This window comes from Sturnus vulgaris, unplaced genomic scaffold, assembly GCF_052056855.1.
Source record: "Sturnus vulgaris isolate bStuVul1 unplaced genomic scaffold, bStuVul1.hap1 Scaffold_198, whole genome shotgun sequence".
NCBI lineage: Eukaryota > Metazoa > Chordata > Aves > Passeriformes > Sturnidae > Sturnus > Sturnus vulgaris.
In genome coordinates, this window is record NW_028276185.1 from 3602487 (window position 1) to 3623103 (window position 20617).

Here is a 20617-nt window from a genome sequence, read left to right on the forward strand (position 1 = left end):
AATGCTAAGCGTTTTGCTAAGTTCTTAAATGTAAGTCATAAGTGTTGTTTTTGTATTAAGTTGCTAAGTCGGAAGTTATAGCTGTATTTTAGGTTAAATGCTGTTAAGTGACATTGTGGAATTGTTAATGTTAAGTTCTAAGTTAAGTTAGGTACACGTTCAGTATTGTTCCTCTGTTGATTTGCTAGGCCTAAGGTATAACTTAAGTTACAAATTAAGGTAGAAGTTAAAGAGTTGTTTAGAGTTGTTAAGTTTTCAGGCCGTGTTCCTTTTAATCCCTGCATGCACCTAAACACAGCACACACCCACCCACACTCCCCTAGAGAGTTCCCAGTTAATTTCTGTTCTGATTGCATGGATTTTATTTGGTGTTGTTCTTGCCTTGTTGTGCCTCAGCTGTCCTGTAGGCAGTAGAGTGAATCTTGCCAACAAACTTATTGTACTTTGTTGCTTAATATTAAATCTGATTTTTGTTCATGCATTTGTCACCGTTTTTTAAGCGATCTCAAACGCTCTCATTCATGACAGCACCACAATGTCCCACATCACCGAGGGCCCTGACACACGCCCGTGTCACAAAGGGCCACCCCCGGCATCCAAGAGCAGAGGGACAGCCTGGAAGCGGCCCGGAGCAGCCCCGGCCTCGTGGCCTTGTAGCCCCTGGCGTGGCCAGAGCCCTGGGAGGCTTTGGGGTCCCCACTTGGGTGTCCTAGGGGTTCCCCGTCTCCAGGCTCATCCCTTCTCCAGGCTCCCCTCACTCCCGGCTCTCGGGGTCCCCCCTCTCCAGGCCCCCATTCCAGGCTCCGGCACTCCCGGGGCTCTCCCCTTTTCGCTTTCCCCCCCTCAAGGCTGCTCCCCTCGCCCTGCCAGTCCCGGGCGATCGCCACGGGGCTCCGGGGACCTCCATCCCCCACCCACCGCCGGGGCTCTGTCTGCAGCCGCCACCCAGACATCCCCAAAAAACCACCCGGGGACCCCACAGGATCCCCCAAAAGGGGATTTCGGGACAGCTTTGGAGCCCTGCGAGATGCAAACATCGCTCCGCCTGCCGCCTCCCGAAATACACAAACAGGGAGACCCAAAGATACTTCGGGTGAGCTCCGAATATTCCTCCCCCTTTCAAAAACCCTGCCAGGACCGCCCAAGATATTGGGGGCGAGGTCCCCCTCCCGGGTCACCTATGTCATGAAAATTAATCCACAAACACCAGAGATTTATGTCCAAAAAGGAGAGAGAGGAGTCCTTTTTGCTTTATTCGAATAAAGGGAGAGGCTATGGGACATTCCCCTGGGATCTCTCCAATTTTTGGAGGACGCAGCCTCCTTTTTATCCTATTTTCCCGGCCGCATTTCCCTCTCTCTTTCCCCATTGGCTGAGGTACTTGAGAGGCACAGACTTCCCGGAACGCCTGATACCTGAAATTCCCCTCTAATGTATAACCCTCCCTTTTCATTTTTAATTCTTATAGAATTCATAGTTTCCCCCCCGCTGCTTCTTTCATCTTTCGATATCCAATTTCATTTATCAGCAGCCTTACAGTTTGTTTGTAAAGGCAAATATCTCTTTCCATTCATCAATCAGTGGAATCCATCCCATTGTTTCTTTTATCTCTCAGTGCTAGCCTTATCTACAGGCAGATCCACAGCTCATTTGTAAAGACAAATTCAACATTCCTCTCAATCCCTTCTCTTTTATTTGTTTAATAATTGTCTTTACACACTTTAGCTCTCATTGACTTAATTTCTTGTTCCTGAGCTCTTTTTGGTTTTGTAATTACTTGGAGTGACATCAATTTCTGTCCTTTTGTAAATATTTCTGGACCAGTAGGCGTGGCTCTTACCTGCATCCCTTCGATCACATGTTGAATAAGTTGTACTAAGCAAGGGATCATGCATAGTAAAAAGACTAGAGTTGCTACAGCACATAAGAGGAAAAAAGTAATTGTTTAACCTATAGTCCACCAGGTAGCCAAGAAAACATGTCCCATTCCCATCCTTTTCATGTTCGGACTGGTACATGAGCTAATTTTTTATTCATTTTGCTATTTGTTTCACTACTTTTTTTTTTTTAATTGTCGTCTACTTGTCTATTTAGACAATAAGTGCCTTTTTCAGAAGAATGAAGCCGCCATGGACTTCCTTCTTCATCTTAAATCCTGTTCCATTACAGACTTTACTCAGGGTGCTAATCTACTGTTGATGTTCAACTGGGCTGGCCACCCATGGCCCGTTTTCAGATCCCCCTGGCCCTCCACAGACCCAACAATTGCTAAGGTTAAAGGTTTTTGCTACTTCTTCTCCTAAGGTCAAAAAAATATTTTCCCATTCTTGGCCCCAACCTAACTGATAATATAAAGGTAACATTATTAAGAGAAACATTCTGATTGTGTAATCTAATTTCCTAATTTAATTTTTACTTTCACGTTGTCTTTCACACCACCTGTGGCGAGTGAAGGCACAGAAACAGCTTAACATAAAGAAAACAATGACAGCAAGGGTTGGCCCCCAGTGCCTGGAGATCTGAGAGGAGGGATGCCCACACAGACTATTTCAGCAGGCACTCTGTGGGTGGGCACACGAGGCTTCCCCCGATGTCGACGCCCTGGCTGCTGCTCCAGTCCCCTCCTGCCGAGTGTCAGTCGCGGCTTCCCGTCCTTCTCCTCCAGCTGAGATGTCCAAATCTCTGGGGCTGCAGACACCTTGACCCGAGTGTGATGGGTCCAGCCGTGTTCAGCTGTCTTGACGGCTGTGTCTGTGCTCAGCAACACCTGGAAAGGTCCACGCCACTTGGCCACCAGTGGTGCTTCTTCCCACTCCTTAACCAGGACCCAGTGTCCCGGTTGGATGTTGTGAACAGCAAAGTCCAAAGGCAAGGTCTGTGCCAGCTGAGCTTCCTGTCGAAGAGATTTCACAAGAGACAGTATCCGAGCCACATATTGTTTCAAATACACATCACTTATCTCTATCCCCCCACTCGGCTGAGAATTACAAGGGTAAGGAATTCCAAACATCAATTCAAAGGGAGATAACTGAATATCTCCCCTGGGTCTGGCTCTTATCCTTGCTAAATCCAGGGGTAGGAGCCGTACCCACGGCATTTTAGTTTCTATCACCAGCTCCAGGAGGTGTTTTTTTTCTTTCTCCATTCATCCTCTCAACCTGGCCCGAACTCTGTGGATGCCAGGGGGTATGGAGGTTCCACTGTATCCCTAAAGCAGTCATAATTCCTTGAAGAATTTTTCTTGTAAAATGAGTTCCCCTGTCTGAATCTATTGCTTCCACCATCCCATACCTTGGAATTATTTGTTCCAAAAATATTTTAACAACTGATCCTGTAGTTGCTGACACAGTTGGAAATGCTTCTGGCCACCCGGTTAATTGACATACTATTACCAGAAGATATTTAAATCTTGCCACTCCAGGCATTTCAGTAAAATCCACCTGGCATCTCTGGAAGGGACGTACTGCCCAACGCCTCCCTCCCCTGGCCAGTTTCTTTGTAACTTTGTTGTTGGTTTTAGCACAAGTGAAACAGCCTTCAATAGCTCGCTTTGCCAGGCTAAAGAGACCAACAGCAGCGTTCATTTTGAGGAAGGCTTCTGCCAGTCCTCGGGAGCCCCAATGACTCCCTTCATGAAGTTGTTTTAACAATTGTAAGGCTAGAGCTTTTGGTATCCACTGCTTGCCATCCCTTGTAAACCAATTATTTTCTCTTTTCTCTGCCCCACTCTTTTTAATTATCTCAAGTTCCTCTGGTGGAAAAGAGAGTTTCTCTGGCAGCGGTGCAGTTACTGGGAGCAAAGGCAGGATCTTAGAGACTTCTGGCAACAATGCAGCTTTGCGAGCTTCTTCATCAGCCAGTCGGTTTCCTATTGCCTCTTCCGACCATCCTGCCTGATGCCCCTTAATGTGGATTATCGCCACCTTTTTTGGTAAATTCACTGCCTCCAATAGGCGAGAGATTAAGTTCTCGTGAGCTAATGTCTTTCCTCTGCAGCTTAATAAACCTCTTTCTTCCCATAGTTTTCCAAATGCATGTATTACCCCATATGCATATTTAGAATCAGTAAAGATATTTACTGTCTTGTCCTGGTATAATTCACAGGCTCTCACAAGCCCGTACAGCTCTGCTGTCTGAGCTGACCAGGTGTGTGGTAACCTCCCCCCTTCCTTTAATTGCTTTCCATTCACGATAGAGTATCCTGTAAATCGTTTCCCTTCTACCACCTTGGAGGACCCATCAATGAACACATTCTCTCCCTCAGGCCAGGGAATATCCCGTAGATCTTCCCTAACCCGTGTCTGGAGGTCTATAACCTGGATACAATCATGGATTTCTTCCTGGCCCCCCTTTTCTCCAGGGCCATTTAAATAAGAGACTGGATTAAAAGTTTCCCCACCTTTAAATTCTAAATCCTCCTGTTCCATTAAACAAGATTCATACTGTAATAATCGAGCACTCGTCATCCACTTAGAGGCTCTCTCAGTTAACAAAGCTTTAATCTGATGTGGGACTTTAACAATGAGATGCCCTCCCCTTGTCAGCTTTCGGGCCTCAGCCACCATCAGAGCTGTGGCTGCACAGTTCTGCAGACAATGGGGCCGCCTCTGGCCACCGGGTCTAACAGCTTAGAAAAACAGGCAACAGGCCTCCGTGTTCCCCCATGCTCTTGCACCAAAATTCCTTTAGCATGACCCTGTTTGACATCCACATATAGCTGAAATTCTTTTTCTGCATCTGGAAGAGCCAAGACTGGGACCTTAACCAATTTGTCTTTTAATTTCTTAAAGCTTTTCTCTCCTTCTGGTGTCCATACCACGACATTAGGACTGTTTTGGGTCAAAAAGTTATATAAAGGTCTGGCCACCAGAGAAAAATCCTCGATCCATGCTCTACAGTACCCCACCAACCCTAAAAACCGCTGTAACTCCTTTTTAGTCTGGGGTAATGGTACCTGTAAAATCCCTTGTATCTTTTCTGGATCAATACACCGTAACCCTTCAGACAGAATGTGTCCCAAATATTTGACCTTCTTTTATACTAACTGTGCTTTCTTTTTGGATACTCTAAGTCCCTTTTTTGCAAGAAAATTAAGCAGCTTTACAGTAGCCTCTTCAACCACCTTTTCCTGTTCCCCTGATAAGAGCAAATCATTTACATACTGCAACATCTTGACTTCTGAGGTTGGAGCAACCTCTCTTAATATTTTCTGCAAAGCTTGCCCAAACAGAACTGGTGACTCTGTATATCCTTGAGGGAGTACTGTCCATGTCAATTGTTGTTTTATCATTTTCCCTCCTTCCTCCTGTTCCCACTCAAAAGCAAAATACTGTTTACTATCTTCTGTGATTGGACACCCCCAGAAAGCATCCTTCAAATCCAGTACAGAATAATACTGATGTGAAGAAGGGATTTGATTCAGGATTGTGTATGGATCTGGAACTGTGGGATGCCTTGGTTTGACAATCTCATGTATTATTCTTAAATCCTGCACCATTCTGTAGGTTCCATCTGGTTTCTTAACCGGCAGGATAGGAGTGTTATAGGGAGACATACACGGCTCTAAAAGACCTGCTTTTAGCAGGGACTCAATAACAGGCTGTAACCCCTTCTTTCCCTCCCTTGAAAGAGGGCATTGCTTTTTAGACACCACTTGTCCTGGTTGCTTCAAAGTAATTTGGAGAGGCTCTATGTCCAGTTTCCCATATTTCCCTGGAGCTGCCCATACTTCCGGATTTATTTCAGCATAAGCCTTTTCAGACATTTTACACAAAGATATCACAGTTTCGGACTCCGTGTCACTTCTTACAATGCTAATTTGCATTCCCATTCTAGCCATCAAATCTCTTCCCAGTAAATTACAATCACAATTAGGAACAAACAAGAATTCATGCAGTTCAAATCTGTCCCCCACATTCATTAACAGCGGTTGAATAAAATGCACTCGCTCATCCTTCCCGCTTACTCCTTGAATAACCAAGGATCTTTTTGACAATTTCCCCCCCTTAGGTATAAAATTTAAGGTGGACCGAGAGGCCCCCCCCCCCGTGTCTACCAGAAAACACACCTCCTCTCGATCCGGACCCACCTTAAAAGTTATCAAGGGCTCCTGAGTGGTGGGTCCTTGGTATAATAGGAGCCCCTGACACCCCTAACAATCCATTTCCATTATCCTCTGGACTTCCTCCTCCTGAGGGTCCAGTTGTTTCTGCGGACACTCGTTTTTCCAATGCCCTTCTGCCCTGCAGACATCACACTGGTTCTTCCCCAGCCGCTGTTTGGGTCGGCTGTCCCCTGCCGAGGAGGGAATCCCTCTGCCACTTCCTTGTGGCCGACCCCGTCCCCTCTGTCCCTGGGGACCCCTTGGACCCTGCGGTTTATTCCTCCGGGGCTGCACAAACTCTGCCATCATCTTTGCTTTAGCTTCTGCCTTTTCCTCATCCCTTCTTACATATATCTGCTGTGTTTTTCTAACCAATTCCTCTAGAGGCTTATTTTGCCACTCTTCATCTTTCTGTACTCCTTTCCGTATATGAGGCCAGGCTTTAGTAACAAATTGTACTTTAAGCAATGTGTTGAAGGCTGGCCCTTCAGGATCCATCCCCCCGTGCTTCCTCAAGGCATCCCTAATCCTCTCCAACCAATGAGGGCTTTCCTGTTTCTCCTGTTCTAACGACAGAGCCTTAGCTATGTTGTTAGTTCTGGGAGCCGCTGACTTGATTGCCCTGATCAAATAAGCACGGCAATCACGGTGAGCCAGACTGGCCTGGTTATTTGGGTCCCACTGGGGGTCTGCCTGGGGGATGGCATCACCCACCGTAGGTGCATTGGGTCCAGCCCCCCCTGCTGCTTGTGGATGTTCATCCTCCCACAGCTGCAGAGCTTTCTGCAAAATCATTCGTTTCTCTGATGACCCAAACAAAATTCCCAAAAGAAAATCCCAATCCTTTCGGGTATAATCCGCATTTCCCAAATATTCCTCTATCTTTTCCCCCACCCCTATGGGATCATCCAAATATGGGGGTAATTCTTTTTTCAACCCTCTTATATCCTTATATTAAGTGGTACAATTACAAACCCAAATCCTCCCCCTTGACTCCCCAAAGGAACTTGACAGAGTGGCATCTGGTGTACCCCTGTCTCTTGGGGGGCTTCTGATGCCCTAAACTGAGTTCAAATTCTAGTTCTGGGGGGTGATACAACATGCTGCTCCCCTCCCCCTACACCATCATCCTTCTCAGGTGGGGCTGTAGGAAAAACATTCTCCTGATCCCTTTGCTCTGAAAGTTGAGGATACAGACGACCTGCAGCTGGCCCTGGGTCAGCTGGCAACACTGGAGAACAAGACGGGGGAAGGTGCTGAAAAACATCCCAATCCTCACTACTTTCCTCTTCCTCCTCTTTTTCCTCTTCTCCTTTTTTTCTTAACATATAAATTTCTCTTGTTTCTTGTCTGACCCATATTAATCCACATTCCCTTTCAATCCATCCTTTCCAATTCTCCTCTAGATACCTCCACAAAATTCGACATAAATGAATTTTATCTGTTCCATAAGGTGGCCATATAAGTCCCCTTGCCAGCTTATACTCTGGCCACACAAAATAACAATATTTTACCATAATTTTCACAGTTACTTCTGGGTGAATATACAATCTGTCCCAAGACCTCAGCATTCTCCCCAAGGGACTCTCCGGGGGTATTATGGGATCGTCATCCCTTTTGCTGGGGGTCCTTCCCGGCTTCACCTTTCCAACCCTCTCTGGGTGCCCCGTTTTACCTGTGCTACCCTCCATGGGTGCCCTCCCAGGTGTACCTGTGCTACCCTCCATGGGTGCCCTCCCAGGTTTGCTCCCCGAAGATCCCATTTTACTCACCGGTGAGATTTGCAGTGGTCCTTCCCTGCGGACTCTTCACGGACCCCCCTGGTCCGCCACTCGTCTGTCTCCTGGACAGTCTCGGGAACCCAATCAATCGCCCGGTACCGGCCGGCACCAAGGGGAGCTGATCACCCAAACTGGGTGAGGCGCCTTCAGCTCCACTCGCTGCCCCGGACGGTGGAAAGATCCCGGACGAGCCCCCAAAATTGTCAGGAAAATTAATCCACAAACACCAGAGGTTTATGTCCAAAGAGGAGACAGAGGAGTCCTTTTTGCTTTATTCGAATAAAGGGAGAGGCCATGGAACATTCCCCTGGCATCTCTCAAATTTTTGGAGGACGCAGCCTCCTTTTTATCCTATTTTCCTGGCCGCATTTCCCTCTCTCTTTCCCCATTGGCTTAGGTACTTGAGAGGCACAGACTTCCTGGAACGCCTGATACCTGAAATTCCCCTCTAATGTAGAACCCTCCCTTTTAATTTTTAATTCTTACAGAACTCATAGTTTTCCCCCCTTTGCTTCTTTCATCTTTCGATATCCAATTTCATTTATCAGCAGCCTTACAGTTTGTTTGTAAAGGCAAATATGTCTTTCCATTCATCAATCAGTGGAATCCATCCCATTGTTTCTTTTATCTCTCAGTGCTAGCCTTATCTACAGGCAGATCCAGAGCTCATTTGTAAAGACAAATTCAACATTCCTCTCAGCCTTGATTTCCCCCAAAATGGGAAAACTGCCCCAAACCCCAGGGGATGACTGGACGGGAGAGATTTCTGTCAGAAAACTCCAAAAACTCAGAGCAGCATAATGAGAAGTAAATGGAGACCCTTCAAACCAGCTTTCCACACGCCTCCCTCCTTCCAGCTGCACCTCCTACCCTGGCAGTGCAGGGTGTGAGAAACGGCGCTTGCTCTTTTAAAACTTTCAGCAATTTCTTAAATCTTAGACAAATACAGCAAAAGACTGAATTAGGAGAAAAATCAGCACTGGGAGCACTGGACTAAACCACCACGTGCTCCCCTACAGAATGGATGTTCTGCCTTTTATGCCCCTGGGCCCTCCCAAAGTCTTGTCGCTGAACTCCTTCCCTGCCGTCCATTGCTGGAGACTCCTTTCTTACATCTGCACTGGAGGTCAGGTGTAGGAACAAGCCGGCCCTCCCCAAATGCCCCGACTGCCTGAGCCATGTTGTGACAACAATGCAAGGGGGAGGGGAAAGAGGACTATGGGAGGATATATTACAATAACATCATTATACATCCAGAAAAATTATCTTAACATACACACACTGTTCATCCTTTAATTGTGAGAGCCAACCACCACATTGCTCATCTGTAACAACAGCGACTGCACTGGCCCCCCTAGATCAGAGGGGGATGGAGCCAGTGCCAGTCCCCCCGAATCGGTGGGGGCAGAGACTACCCCCTGCCCACCTGGGTATTGCATCAGCCCAATACATATTTACAAAAGGCTATACATATTCAAACACTTAAACAGAGTTTCTCCCCTGTCCTACCTTTGTCAAGCATGTGCAGTTTTCCCAGTCCTCATCATTTGTTACTTTTCAATACATTCAACAGGTGTGAATTCCTTCATTGGTTAAATGTTAACATTACAACAACTCTTCACCAACATTCACAACACAACATTTGCATTAAAAGATCTCTAAACTTTAGGAAAACTTCTTTTACAGAAGTCAACCTTAGAAAACACATAGTATTCCCTCTAACAATTGCTAAAGCTGACAGTGTAATATATTTATCACAGTGGCCTTGAGTTCAGAGCCAGGCTTGGGCTAGGGAGTGTGACTGGGGCTGCCATTGGGCTTAGGACTAAGAACAGTGTTGGCCTTAGGGCAGGAACTGGGGCTGAGTTTGGGAATTCAAGCTAAAGCTGGCATTGGAGTGTGGGCTGGCACTCAAAGCTGCACTTAGGGTTTGAGACTGCCATTGGGGTTGGGCTTAGAGTTGCAATTGGGGCTGGCTTTGGGCTTAGGGCTAAACGTGGCATTTGGTTTAGGGCTGAGCATTTGGTAGGGGCTGGAATTGGGGCTGGGCTTTGTGGTTAGGGCTTGGGTTTATATTAGAGCTGGAATTGCAGTTAAGGCTAAATGTGCCATTTGCCTTAGGCCTGGCCTTGAGATTGAGATGGCAGGAGCTGGGCCTGGGAACTGCTGCCTTTGGAGTTGCATCTCCTCCTCCCGTGGCCACTGCTCAGAGCCCAGAAGTGCTCTGTGAACTTGAAGTTCTGGCAGCTGGGTTAGAGCCTACATGGGAGGAGGAGAAGGTTCACCAGAGCCCTTCTCCTGCCGTGCCAGCTCCAGGGCAAGGAGTGCAATGGAAGCCAGCCAATGTCCAAACCCCATCTGCTTTGCCAGTTCCTGTGGGAATGAGCTGCTGCAGAGGGGAAGATTTGGGTGGGAATGTGGTTCTCTAAGAAGGCCATAACTAAATGCTTGCATGGGGATTTTGGCTTCTGGAGCAGTGGGGTAGGGCTGTTGTTGGTTCCTACCCCTCCATGCCATGATGATGTAAGGGGTGAGGGATGCCATGTGTGCTGTGCACTGGCAGTGATCCTCAAGAAATCCTTCTAATCCTCTCCTTCAAACTAGTCAAGCTCCTGGGAAAGACAGGACTGAAAAGAAAAAAAGCATTCTCAGTTTTGTGCCCTCCTGCCCTTGTGGGGTGAGGGGCAGGAGGCAGAGGTCCAGCTTGGTCTCTCTTTGACCTTTCCTTTGAGACAACACTGTCTGCTCCCACCACAAAGGCACAGAGGGTGCTCTTTGCCCCCACCAGTGGGAAGTGGCTCTGCTGACCCCACTAAGAGTGCTGGAAGATGAGTCTGTGAACTAAACAGTTGAATATTGCCTAGAGGGGGGTAGCAGGCAGTAGATGTGCCACCATTCTCTTTCCAGGACCCCACTGGGAGTACTTGAACTATCGACGATGAGAGAGAGATGGGGACGCTGAATGGTGATCAAAATCCAATTTTTACTGAGCACTACATGTGCTTATATACCATTTACAGGAAGGCTGGTAATATTTTACTGCAATCACATAGACAAACCTTACATAGACAAACTCTCACACAGACAAACTTTACATTTGGACTTAGTAAAATCTTATTTCCCATAACCCAGACTTGATCCAGTCCTCTTGCAGTCAGGTCTCTGTTTGCTCTTGCCAGGCATCCTCGTTGTCAGGCTGCATTTGCTGATTCAATCTGCAGTACTATCAGTCTCATTTGCATTACCCATATCCACATCTCCCCCGTTTCTTTTAACTAAAAATACACTCTTCAGCGATTTGTCTATTAAATTCTTATCACACTGTAAAATACAAGGAATAACTACTACAATGCATAATATGATGCCTAATACATACAAACCTATTTTAACTAAATTCCTAACCCAGCCAGTGAGTCCCCAGTGCCCTAAGAGCCAGTTCAGCCAGTCGTACCCATGATCTACCCGAAGTTTATTGACACCTTCTTTCAGGGCTTGAATGCTGGCATAGATGGGCTGGGAGTGGTCAGAAAGGTTAAGGCAACACATCCCATCGAATTCCTCAGCCACAGGCGGCGGCGGAGCTCGGAGGCGGCCCCAGCGCAGGTGGGAGCCGCGCTCGGTTGTGCGGGGGCTCGGGGCTCGCTGCGGGCCTCGGGGGCGGCAGGGGGCTCTGGCGGGTTGGTTGTGCCGGTGCCGGCCCGTGTTGGCGCTGGGCTGAGGGCGCTGCGGGAGCGGCTGCCCGCGGTCTCCTTCCCGCTGGGGCCTCGGCAGGAGCCGGTGCCGGAGCAGCGCTGGCTCGTCCCGGTTGCTGTGGGTGGCACAGAGGTGTCTGCCCTGTGCCCGGGGCTGTGCGGGAAAATTCCCGTGGCCAGAGGTTTGTGTGCCCGCAGGAGACAGAGGAGTCCTGTAAAAGTGACTTTATTGATGAACAAAGAGAGAGGCCATGCGGCATTTGCCATGCGGTCTCTAAAGCGCAGCCTCCTTTTTATCCTCATTTTCCCGTCTGCGTCTCCCTCTCCCATTCCCCACTGGCTGAAATACTTGGAAGGTTCAGACTTCCCGATCCGCCTACTGCATGTCCCTCTTAATATTCACTCCTAATACGATACTAATCTTACTGCTTTCAATCCTTCCTTTTCTCATTTTCTCAAGAATTGCCTTTACTAACTTTTAATTTTCATTGACTCAATCTCTTTTCCTGTGTCCTCTTTGGAGCAAGGTGTCGTGCATGGTAAAAAGCTGAGAGTTGCTGCAGCACGTCAGAGGAGGAGCAGCATTCGTTTAAGCCGTGGTCTGCCAGAAAACTACGAAAACGTCTCCATTCCCATCCTTTCTCCGGAATACGAGATATTTTCTTATTTCCTTTGTTATCTGTTTCACCACTTTTCGGTTATCATCTGTTTGCAAACAGCCGTTTGCATCATTTAATTTTCCACAAACTCCTCCTTCTTCTGTAAGTAGATAATCTGATCCCATCCCATGGTGAAATGTCTCGTTCCTCATTTCAGCGGCTTGGTCAGCAGGAAGGTCAGGAGCTGGAGCTGTCTGCTTGGTTATTATTTCAGGGATACTTTTTAACCTAATTATGCCACTCAAATTATGGATGGATTTTCTGTGTCCTGATATGAATTCGTTAGGGATCCCAGTGGCTGGTCCATGGTGTTGTAGCATTTGTTCTGGTGGCCGTTCATCTTTTTCCTGTTTTTGGGTGCTCCCTCCATCCAGGGCTGCATCAATTGGCCACTTTTATCTTATGAAATGATAAAATGTTTGGATTCCCAACTCATTTCTCTGGACTAGCAAAAACACCTCATTGCTTTGGGGAGAGGGATGATCCCCCCCCCTCACTTTTTTTCATGAAATTTGCTCAATATTCTCCGTTTGCTGTTTCCCTTTGCAGCTTAACCAATTTCTGTTGCAGTCAGATATCCTCACTATGGGCTCTGCCTTTAGTTGTGCAAATTCCATCTGTGCAAGCAGGCAGAGCTGGGGGTGAGGGGCAGATGGACTCAGGGAAATTCCTCCCCCTGGCAAGAAGGCCCTTGGGCATTGTCCACACTTCTCCAGAGCAATGGTAATTTTCATTTCTAAAACTCCTCTCCTGGCTGCCTGGAACTAGGATTTTCTTCCAGAGCAGCCTTTAGGTGATTCACACGTCCACCCTCACAACCTGCTTTATTTTTCTTTATTATTTTTTTTAACGATTTTTTATTAACAGTTTATGCGTTAAAGCCTCACCATTTGTACTCTTCTAGGTTTGCAAAATGCAACTTAAAGGTGAGCTTCTAAAGATCCATTCCAAAATTCTGCCGTCATTAAGAGCCACCACAAATATATAGAAAAATATTCCAATGCAATCAAGTCTTTTCTGCCTCTTCTCCTAGGAGTAAAAATTGCTTGTCACACCCCTGGCCCAAACCTAACTGACAATCTAAAAGTAGGATTAATGTGAAAAATTTTTCTCATGGTGTAATCTTGTCACTGAAACTGCAGGGACAATAAAAATCTCTCCAACAATATCTTTAGTGTTAGAGAGTTAAGGCATTACTTGATCCTGGTCAGGATGTGCAACAGAAGTAATTTCATCCACACATAGCCCGGGTGTGCAGAGAAAATCATTCCATGAGATGTGAGTTTTACTAGATTTTCCCTTAACTTTTTACAGTCTGAACCCATTGAAATCCATTGGTTTAGTGTTTATTGCTTCCAGGTTGTGTAGTTCTTAGTGTTTGGTTTCCTATTGTACACGGATTTCTCCTCTTCTGATGTTAATTAGATCCACATTCCTGGATTTCCTTTTCAGTCTTTTCCAGACCAGGTGTCTCCATCTGGGCCAGGGGCAGTGTCTGGGGTGGGTGTTCCTTGATGTTTGCTGATGTTTCCTTGATGTTTTGTTGAATGTTGTTATCTTTGTGGGAATCTTTTGGGCTATTCCCAGTCTGTTGAGATGTTAAACTCATCTCTGTTGAGTGGTGCAACATCCCTTAAAAAAAACCTTTTAAAATTTCTTTCCTGAGAGAAAGGCAAACCGAGCCTGACTAGTAAAATGGAATGTAAAAAAAATTGAATTTGGTATACTTTCCAATAATGGAATCGCAGGCAGCCCAGTGTGTGAGTGTAATTGAGAGGCAGAGTTCTGGGTGGATGCTGTGAACAGCAAAGTGCCAAGGCAGGCTCTGTGCCAGCCCAGCTTCCTGTGGCAGAGATTTCACAAGAGACAGGATTCTGGCCACAGACTGCTTGAAATATACATCCCTTATCTCCAGCCCGCACTAGGTGGAGAATTCCCAGGGTAAGGAATTGCAAAGATCAATTCCAAGGGAGATAATTGAATATCTGCCCTGGGTCTGGCCCAAGGTTATAATGGCCGGGTGCTTGGCCTTCAGCCAAGGGCACACACTGACTCAGAAAACACTTCCTAAATGCAGCAACATGTTGCATATTCATAGACCTTCATGCATTATTCAGATTCATTCTCCCCAGACCTGTAAATCATTCTTTTTCCTTCCTGGGATTCTGGTGTCCCATAATCCAGGAATGTGAAGAATTTCCTGATTATCTTTTTTACCATTCTCTGATTTACTTACATGAACAAAAGCTTTTTACATCAAAATGTTGTAATTACAAAAAATATATTTACCACAACTATTTCTAAGTTCTGTTAATCGCAGAGCTAAAATAAACTATGTTCATACAGCAAAGTTTTCCAAGAGATAGCATTCATTTTAATATTTGCAAAAAGACAATAATATAATATGTACTTATAACACACGTAGAATCCCAATTTCTTTCCTGAGTCTGGAATAGTCATAGCTGTGGCACCAATCATTTTGTTATTTTTCATTTTCTCAGCTTTTGTTCCCTTTCTTCTGTCCATACCCCAACCTTGAGGCTATTGGGGTTTAGAAAGTGATACAATGTTATGGGTAGAACAGAGAACTCTCAATTCAGGTCCTGCAGTTTCCTATTAATGCTCAGAATTCTTGCACCTCCTTTTCAGTCCTGGATGACTTCTGAGACTCCCCTGACCCCCTCTAGTTCAAGATACCACAAACCTTCAGACAAAATATCTCACAAATATTTAACTCTTTTCTCTAGCATTTGCTCTTTTTTTTTTTCAAATACTGAAAGATTATTTTTAGGCTGAACATTCAACCATTTCACAGAGGCTTCTTCTGCCACTTCTTGTCCTCCTGATTGCAGCAAGTCATCCACATCCTGCATTAACCCAATCCCTGGGTGTGGGGTAAATTCTTGTGATATTTTCTGCAAGGCTTGCCCCAATAAGGCTGGTGCTTCCGTGCATCCCTGCAGAAGGACCGTCCATGTCTTTTCCATTTTCCCTTCTACCTCTTGTTCCCACTCAAAGGCAAAATCCAGTTTACCATCCTGTGTAAGTGGGCATCCCCAGAAAGCATCTTTGCCATCAAGGACTAAATGGTGTCAGTGTGAGGAGGGCACCTGGTTGAAGATGGTGTAAGGATGTGAGAGCCCCTGGGTGCTGGGGCCCCCTTGGGCCCTGGGGTTCATCCCTCAGGGGCTGTAGAAACTCTGCCATGGCCTTTGCCTTCGCCTTGGCCTTTTCCTCCTCCCTTCTTGCATTCCCCTGCTGTGCCTTTGTGACCAAGTGCTCCAGGGGCTTCTTCTGCCCCTCCTGCAGCCCCCTCAGTGCCTGGGGGTGCTCATCCTCTGACAGCTGCTGAGCTTTCTGCTAAATCATTCCTTTCTGCACTGACCCAAGGAAAATGCTTAAAGGGTAATCTCGATCCGTGCACGTCCAATCCCCATTTCCCAGCTGTTCCTTCGTGCTGCTCCTTGTGCTGTGGCTGCCGTGGCCAGCCCGTATCCCAGAGCCGGTGCCTGTCCTGCCGCAGTGTCCAAACGCGGCCCCCCCGGCGGGCAGGGCCGGCAGCTCCACGGGGCCGGGCAGCGGCCGGGGCGTCCCGCAGCCTCCTGGGGGCCGGGGGCCACTGCCGGGCCTGCAATTGCCGGGGGGTGCTGGGCTCAGGCAGCGCCCGGCGCTGAGCCCCGGCTGCCCCACAGCCCCGGCCCGGCCCCGCAGCTCCCCACAGGCCCCCAGCCCGTGCTCCCGGTGCCGCCCCTCTGCGCCCGCTCCTGCCGCTGCCCAGCACAGAGAAACCCCCTGCAATCCTGACCTCCTTGTGTGCCTGTCCTGGCAACCGGGGATGGAAAGGATCTGCATCAGCTGGTGACTTCTGAGGATAAGAGCCTGCTGAAAAACATCCCCATCCTCAGTATTTTTCTCTTCCTCCTCTTTTCCATCACCCTTTTTCTTCCCACATAGATTGCTCCTGCTGCATCTTGCCTGAACCATATTCCTGCACACTCCCCTTCACCCAGTCCCTTCCCAGCACACCAACACCATCCATTCCCCTGTTGTCTAAATCCCTTCTGGACTTCCCTTATTGCCCCTCTGTGTGTCCATGTCATTGATTACCTCTGGGAGAATGTGCAAACTCCCTCAAAATGCTCCCCAGGGACCCTTCAGAGATATTTTGGGATCATCATCCCTTTTGCCGGGATCCCTTCCTGGCTTTCCCTTTCTACCCTCCATGGGTGCCCTGCCATGTTTAGTCCCCGAAGATCCCACTGTAGTCACTGCTGAGATTTTCAGTGCTCTCTGGCTGCCGACTCTTCCCAGCCCCCCTGCTCTGTCACTCGTCTGTCTCCTGGCCCCAGCGCCCCCCGGCAGGGGAATTTGGGGAGGTGGGAGGGGGGGAGCGCCAAGGCCGGGCCCCCCCGCGCTGTGGTGGCGGCAGCGGCTGCAGTGGGGAGCGAGTGCGGGCGGGAGCGGCCGAGAGCCCAGCGCTGCCCCAGCCCGAGCTGCCCCAGCTCCATCGCTGCCCCTGCGCTGGGATGCTGTGGGTTTGGGGGGAAGAGGGAGCCGGCAGTGGGTGCTGGGCCTGGGGGCAGCAGGAGGAGGGAGGGACAAGCAGAGTTGAAGAACAAAATGATCAAACGATGCATATGGGAGGAGAAGGTGGGATTGTGCAGGAGAAGGAGGAATAGTAGGAGGAAGAGGAATGTGAGGAAAAGCAGAGACACAGGAAGAGCAGAAATGGGAAGCAGCACAAGATTCCAAACCTACAGCGTCCCTCCAGTCCCAGCGTGTTGGCCCCCCCCTCCACATTCAGCAGGTGACTGGAGAGGGGGATCCACCATTTTCAGAGGGGTGAACCTTGTTGTTTCTGAGCTTTATTGGGCTAAGACGTGGTGCTTTGTTTTTTTGCTGGGCCTGAATCTTTGTATTTTGCAGGGGGTTTGGCTGAGTCTTGCTTTTTTAGGAGTTTTTGATCTATGTCTTGATATTTGGAGGATTTTTGTGATCAGTCTGGGTGTTTGGGAAGTCCTTACAAACACAGGATGCCCAGTGTCTTCCTCAGCTGCACATCGGTTGGAAGAACCGCTAGCTCAAGGCAGTCCCCTCTTGTTTTTTCCCCAAACCAGGATTCTTCATTCCCATGGGGTGGGCAGATGGCGGAGGAGGAAAATTTCCTGGGATCCCTCAGGAGGAGGGGCTGCAAACCCAGCCTAGTGAGCTGTGAGGAGGAAAGACCCTCCCTGAGCCGGGAAGGCGGCCGGAGATCCAGGCAGAGCTCAGAGCTGGTGGAGAAGCCTCATGGAAGGCAGAAGCCCCACAAGTGCTTGGAATGTGGGAAGGGTTTCAGCTACAGCTCCCATCTGATCCAGCACCAGATGATCCACACTGGGGAAAAGCCCTATGAGTGTGAGGAATGTGGGAAGGGATTCAGAGACAGCTTCCATCTGATCCGGCACCAGATGATCCACACTGGGGAAAAGCCCTACGAGTGTGGGAAATGTGGGAAGAGCTTCAGAGACATCTCTGGTCTAATGCAGCACCAGGTGATCCACACAGGAGAACGGCCCTACACCTGCTTGGAATGTGGGAAGAGCTTTGGACACATCTCCAACCTGAGAAAACACCAGCGCATCCACACTGGGGAGAGGCTCTACGAGTGTCCCAAGTGTGGGAAGAGGTTTCAGAGAAGCTCCAATCTCCTTGTACATGAGCGGATTCACACAGAGGAGAGGCCCTTCCGCTGCCCCGACTGCGGGAAGGGCTTCAGGCACAACTCCCATCTCATGAGGCACCGGCGCATCCACACTGGGGAGAGGCCCTACGAGTGTCCTGAGTGTGGGAAGAGCTTCTCCAGGAGCTCTCACTTGACCAAACACCAACGGAGTCACCACTAAGGGAAGCCCTGTGAGTGCCCTGAGTGTGGGAAGAGCTTCGTGCTCTGCTCCAGCTCCATCCCCCATGGGAGGATCGGTGTTGGATGATCCCCAGTGACCCCCGTTGGGCAGAGCCCTGGTGATCCGTGGTCCTGGTGATCCGTGTTGGGAAGACACCTGGCTGGGGGGGCTGTGCATCATCCTGTCTCCCTCTGGGCACCTGGATGAATGCAGGGACAGGAACGTCCATCGGGATGGAAACCAACATTGGGAATTCCATGGGGAGAGTGAATTTGTTGATGTTCAACCCCAGAAAATCTTCTGTTTTCAGTCCTGTCTTGGTGGTCTTTTCCATCCCCAGAGATTCCAGGATTTTGATTTTGATTTTTGATTTTTTGATTGTCCAAGGGTGTTTTCCACAGAAAAATGGTGATGAACTGGGGCAAAGACCAAGATTTTGGAGACAGTGGGGTGGAAACACCTCCAAAAGCATTCTTCCCTCACTCCTTCCCTGCTGGATTTTCAGCCAGCATGGACACAGAAATCCTTTTATTTTGGGCTGGATTTGCTTTTCATTTCTCTTCATCTCTTTAAAACATCCAATCTTGGGATAAAAATAAAGACACTGAACTGAGACTTGGGTAGGGAGAAAGACACGGTAGTACACAGACATGGAGAGTGACATGGGGACACATGGACATGGACGGTGATGTGGCCATTCCTGGGGACATGGGGGGACACAGGCATGGATGGAGATGTGGGGGACAGTGACAGGGATGGAAACATGGTGGGGACACAGCCATGGGTGAGGACATGGTGGGACATGGCCAGTGACATGTGGGGACACGGCCACGGCCGGTGCCATGGGGGGAACTTGCAGGGGCTGTGGGGGATGCTGGCTTGGAGGGAGTTGAGGGTTCCTGGCAGGGACTTGGGGCTCGCTGAGGCCTTTGGGGACCCCAGGCCGAGCGGCTCCGGCTGCGCTGGGAGACCCTGGCGGAGGTTCTGGGGCAGCTGCTCAAGGACCCCCTGCCCTGGAGCCCCAGCCGGGCATTGGGCTCCTGGAAGGGAATGAACGTCCTTGTCCCCAGCAGGGAAATCCCAGCACCGCCAGGGTGTCGGGGGCAGCTGAGAGGCCACAACAGGGAGAGGAAAGCCAGACAGAGCTGTTCTCCAAAACTACACCCCAAAAATCCCAAAATTCAGGGATTCCTTCCAGAAAGAAGCTTTCAAGAGGTGCCTGAATTGAGGGAAAGAGGAATGGGACCCCAAATGTAGCAGGAGGGGCCTGAAGGCATTAAAAACAAGCATGGAGGATGGGAGTGTTTGACTGGGGGGCAGTGGGGAAGGGGTGGGTGAGCAGGGGAAAAGAAGGGGAACCCTTATATAGTTGGGAAGGGGGATGGGACCCACAAATTGCATTGGGAGGGGTCCCAGTCCTTGTCCTTTCTAGTCCTGCTTCCTCTCCATCCCTTCTCCCAGTGCTTCCTGAGCCCTCCTCCTCCGCCTCCATCTGTTTCATGCTCGCCCGGAGCCTAGTGCTCATCCTTGCCCCCCCGTTTTCCCAACATCATCCTATCCCATGGTAGGAGCTGGGATGGAGCCAGGGCAGGTCGGGCTGGGGCAGCGCTGGGCTCTTGGGCCAGCCTGGGCACCCCCCATGTGCCCCCTCCCCAAATTCCCCTGTTTGTTTATTGGGGTCCTGGCACCTTTGGGGTTGGGGCGGTGCTGTGTTGTGTTTCAGGGTCCTCCCAAGGTCCCCCAGAGCGGGGTGACAAGGGGGGGACACGACCATTCCTGGAAGTCCCCATTCCCAATCCATGCCAGGGCCTGTTCTGCCCCCTCCCCAACCATGACTCCCCCTGTGAGGTCCCTCCAAGTCCTTCCCCAATAAACAGGACCAGGCAAACTGGGAAGCTTTATTGGGAATACTGGGAGCAGCCGTTCGGGGGCAGAGTGACACCGGGCTGGGGGTCCCCGGGGGGAGCACACACGTTCACCCGAGTCCCGCTGGCCCCAGACAGGTGAGCTCCCAGCAGCACCAGTAGCACCAGTAGGGCCCCAGCTCCCCCGACACGCCCCATGCCCAGCGCCGGGCGGTGCCGCCAGCCCCAAAGCAGCCGCGCTGTGCCCTGGGGGGGTCCCCGCGGCCCCGCCCCACGCGGCACTGGGAGCACCAGTCCGGACCAGTTGGAAGCGTGGGCGGGCGGCACCAGAACCCACGGAAATGAGTCCACCACAAGGCGTTTAGAACCCCCAAAATTGGCGGAAAGCTTCAGGATTCTTCCAGAAAATGGGTCACATCTGCCCATAAACCAACCGGGAAATCCCCTAAAACTGACGGAAAGCAGCAGGATCTTCCCTAATATCGGCTTCTGTGCTAGTTTCACCTGTGGAGAAGAAACTCAAGAGAGAAATTCTCTCTATGAGAACTCCCTCTGGGAGTTGATGGGACCAATTGGAGGCTGGTTTGGTTATTGACAGCCTGAACAACCAATTGCAGAAGTTAGTTCGCTCG